This window comes from Palaemon carinicauda, chromosome 10 (genome assembly GCF_036898095.1).
Source record: "Palaemon carinicauda isolate YSFRI2023 chromosome 10, ASM3689809v2, whole genome shotgun sequence".
NCBI lineage: Eukaryota > Metazoa > Arthropoda > Malacostraca > Decapoda > Palaemonidae > Palaemon > Palaemon carinicauda.
Genome location: NC_090734.1, coordinates 141499228 through 141504227, shown reverse-complemented (window position 1 = coordinate 141504227; position 5000 = coordinate 141499228). Strand labels below are relative to the sequence as shown.

Here is a 5000-nt window from a genome sequence, read left to right as displayed (position 1 = left end):
GCCGTGTCCAATACCGTGGCCGTGTCCAATGCCGTGGCCATGTCCAATGCCGTGGCCATGTCCAATGCCGTGGCCGATGTCTCCGTGGACGATGGTGTGTCCGTGTCCGTGGTGGCCGTGTCCGTGGTGGCCGTGGCCATGTTCTACATGTTCGACAACGTGGATGCTGTGGTCATGGCCATGTCCGTGACCGTGTCCATGTCCATGTCCGTGCCCAACTTCGATGATGCCATGTCCATGTCCATGACCATGTCCGAATCCATGACCGTGTCCAAACCCATGACCATGGCCAACTCCGATGAGGCCATGTCCATGTCCGTGTCCGTGGCCGAATCCATGATCATGTCCAATAACAACATGTTCAGTGACGTGACCGTGGCCAATACCATGGCCAATACCATGGCCAATGCCGTGTCCATGGCCTAAACCATGACCAATACCGATTCCATGACCAAGGGCCGTGTCCTATACCATGACCAAAACCATGGCCATGTCCATGTCCATGGCCATGTCCATGTCCATGGGTATGGGTAACCGAATGGCCAACGACGACTCCGTGGCCATGGCCACCGGGCTCAGCTTTGGCATCGGCTTCCCTTTTCTGGGTGGCCGAGACCAAGGCGACGCACGAGAGGATCACCTGGCGGAGAGAAACGGTACTTATTATTATTATTTTTATTATTATTATTATTATTATTATTAGTAGTAGTAGTATTATTATTATTCTCTCTCTCTCTCTCTCTCTCTCTCTCTCTCTCTCTCTCTCTCTCTCTCTCTCTCTCTCTCTCTCTGTTGAATGTGCAAAAATATAAGGACTGATATTCTCCATTCAAGTAAATTATTATGTTTTGCACAAATATATGAAATTTAAGTAAGTTCTCCATTATTATAATACTGTCATTGATATTATAATAATTACTTTCATAATTATTACACATCAATACAATCCGATTCAACAAAGCAACATGTTGTTGTTGTTGTTGACACATACAACACAGCAACGCTTATTGTAAAAGCAAAATAGTAAAGTGTGGGAAATTAATTGCAACAGAATTCCAAGTGAACGGTATCATAAATAGATATGAATAAAAGAAATTCTTAGCTTGTCTTATGTGAACAATTTTCGAAAAGATAAACAAGTGAATAATGAATGAATGAATGGTACTATTAAAATTACTGAATGACCGAGTAGGTATTAGATAGGAGTTGAAATTATGATACACAATTAAAGGGCGGATTATCAAATGAACGATAACTTTGATATATCAATGGGCATATTATGTATTAATTTAGTATTTATAATTCAAATTTCAGGTGATATTGGTACGTAAATTCAAATAAATTAGAATTTTTCTTACGGTATTAATTTTTACATTCTTATAAAGGTTTACACAGATCACTGTTCACTCTACACTTCAACAATTTGTGTTCACAATCAAACGATATTTTCAGAATAATTTCAGATATTAATATTTTCTTTTCGAATGATATTCGTTGTTTATGCAATATCATAATCTTTAAACTTGTGAAAATATCTCATAAGATTAAGTAAATTAATAAAAAGGCATAAAACTTAAAAAATGATCACTTTTGTATCAACGGTACCAAAAAAAAAAAAGAAAAAAAAATAAAGAAAGAACTGGAATAAAATCACTTTTGTAACAAAGATACAAAGAAAACTGGTAAAACAATCACATTTGTAACAATGATACAAAGTAAACTGGGGATAAGTAAATAGTCTAAATAAAAAAAAAAGTTAGAAATTACTTATTCAATAATGTAAAAGTATCACAAATATCACCAACAGCTGTTCTGTTGTTCTTCTTACCAGCACTTTCATGTTTGTTCTCTAAAGGAGTTACTCAGTGTAATGATGTCAAGTGATTTCTGCCTCACCTTTTTATACCTGTGATGTACTCGAGCAATCTTGCAGTAAGAGCCCGTGACGCCATGTAGAGGCCAGTCATAACACCCCTCACCCCCGTTATCTCACCCCCATCCTCTTATCTCACCCCTCTACTGTCACCCTTTCTCCCTATCTCACCCCTCTACTGTCCATCACCCCCTCCTTCAATATCAAAACCCATGGTCTCTTGCAATATCATTTGTCAACCTCGCCCTTCTTACCTCTCTCTCTCTCTCTCTCTCTCTCTCTCTCTCTCTCTCTCTCTCTCTCTCTCTCTCTCTCTCTCTCAATGGGAAGTACTCTCTTTCTCTCTCTCTCTCTCTCAATGGGAAGTACTCTCTCTCTCTCTTTCTCTCTCTCTCAATGGAAAGTACTCTCTCTCTCTCTCTCAATGGAAAGTACCCTCTCTCTCTCTCTCAATGGAAAATAACCTCTCTCTCTCTCAATGGAAAATAACCTCTCTCTCTCTCTCAATGGAAAGTACTCTCTCTCTCTCTCTCAATGGAAAGTACCCTCTCTCTCTCAATGGAAAATAACCTCTCTCTCTCTCAATGGAAAGTCAATGGAAAGTACTCTCTCTCTCCCAATGGGAAATACACTCTCTCTCTGTCTCTCTCTCTCTCTCTCTCCTCCCCAATGGGAAGTAGACTCTCTCTCTCTCTCTCTCTCTCTCTCTCTCTCTCTCTCTCTCCCCTCCAATGGGAAGTAGACTTCAAAATTCCAAAAATGCCATGTAAATCACTTATTGGCTAATCACGTTGTTCTCTGGCGTAACTAACGCTATTTTCGCTCGCAGTTTTCCCAAACTCGAGTTGTGACAATCATCGGTGCCTGCAATGTGGAGGTCAAGCCTTCGAGTGCAAAAGGGCTGTCATGTCTCTCCGAGATATGCAGCACCTGCTTGAGCAAAGTTCCGTTACCGTAATGCTATGTATTACGTCGTGTTATTCCTTTGATGATATGTCGTGCTGTGGGAAGGAATGAATTATCATATTCTGTTTTTGGAGTAAATCGTATGGTTGTGTTATGGTTATATTACTTTCCTTCCTACTCGTTTTTTTGATAATCTTTTTTACATTGTTTTCTTTTTAGTTTAAATTCCTTATTGCTACAAAAGATTATTTTTTGGCCTACCCAATATTGGAATATTTTGGTTATATTACTTTTCTTCCTACTCATTTTTTTAATAATCTTTTTTACATCGTTTTCTTTTTAGTTTAAATTCCTTATTGCTACAAAGATTATTTTTCTGTCTACCCAATATTGGAATATTTTGCTTATATCACTTTCCTTCCAAATCGTTTTTTTTAATAATCTATTTTTTTATAGTTTCCTTTTTAGTTTAAATTTCTTATTGCTACAAAGATTATTTTTCTGTCTACCCAATATTGGAATATTTTGCTTATATCACTTTCCTTCCAACTCGTTTTTTTAATCTTTTTTTATAGTTTTCTTTTTAGTTTAAATTCCTTATTGCTACAAAAGATTATTTTTCTATCTACCCTATATTGGAATATTTTGGTTATATCACTTTCCTTCCTCCTCGTTTTTTTTTATATTTCTTTTATCGTTTACTATTTTGTTTAAATTCCTTATTGCTACTAAAGATTTTTTTTCCTGTTTACCCAATATTAGAATTAGAATTTTGGTCAGTGAATAGTTTTGTTCGTTGTGAAAAGAAATTAAAATCTTATATATTCAATTTGATACTTAAAGCTTTCACAATTTTTTTTTTAATATTTTTTTGTTTCATTTTAATCTATTCATTACGTCTTCAAGAGGTAATTTTTTCTATCTAACCAATATTTGAATTTTACTTTTGGTCAGCGAATAGGTTTGTCCTTTATATATTCAATTCGAAATTCAAAAACTTCAAAATAATTTTATATAATTTCTTGACAGTTTTCTGTTTAGGCTAGATTTCTAATAACTTGAAAAGATTATCTTTCTATTTGCTAAATATTAAGATTTAGAATTTGGCTATTGAATAGTTTTGTCATTCGTAAAAAAAAAAACAGATTTAGTTATATATTCAATTCGAAATTCAAAAATTTCAAAATAATTTTTATGATTTCTTGACAGTTTTCTGTTTAGGCCAGATTTCTAAAAACTTAAAAACTTATCTTTCTATTTACTAAATATTAAGATTTAGATTTTGGCTATAGAATAGTTTTGTCATTCGTAAAAAAAAACCAGATTTAGTTATACATTCAATTCGAAATTAAAAAACTTCAAAATAATTTTTTATGATTTCTTGATAGTTTTCTGTTTAGGCCAGATTTCTAATAACTTAAAAAGGTTATCTTTCTATTTACTAAATATTAAGATTTAGATTTTGGCTATTGAATAGTTTTGTCATTCGTAAAAAAAACAGATTTAGTTATATATTCAATTCGAAATTCAAAAATTTCAAAATAATTTTTATGATTTCTTGACAGTTTTCTGTTTAGGCTAGATTTCTAATAACTTGAAAAGATTATCTTTCTATTTGCTAAATATTAAGATTTAGAATTTGGCTATTGAATAGTTTTATCATTCGTAAAAAAAAACAAATTTAAGTATCCGAAATCTAATCCAGAAATCATGCAACACCAAATATCACCAATGATCCAAGGCAATACTGTAAAGCTTGTATGATAAAAAACAATAAATAACGTCAATAAAGTGAATGTCTGATTAGTCTTAGGAAAACATTGACGACTGCCCTTGCACTTTCAAATGCATTCATGCAAATCTGTAGACCGGCTCAGCTACAAAGTTATGGCAACAATTTCCTTGGGAACCTCTGTGAAATCGTATGTCACTTACATTATTTTTTTTATCTTGACTCAATGATTTTGTATGAATCCCCCCCCCTCTCTCTCTCTCTCTCTCTCTCTAGTACATTACTTTTCAACTATTAAATTGCCAGTTACGAATGAGGGGATGCGTATATAGAATGATTATTTTGCATATATATATATATATATATATATATATATATATATATATATATATATACATATATATACACACACAAATAAGTCATATATTTTAATACATTAATGTCTGGAATCTCTTATCGACTTTGGGATCAGAGCCCCGGTCGGAACCA

At 34.0% G+C, this 5000-nt stretch overlaps 1 pseudogene; it reads right to left on the bottom strand.

Moving 5' to 3' along the window:
• Positions 1 to 1865, bottom strand: part of LOC137648528 (uncharacterized) — a 2210-nt pseudogene extending 345 nt beyond the window's left edge.
• Positions 1866 to 5000: the final 3135 nt, after the last annotated feature.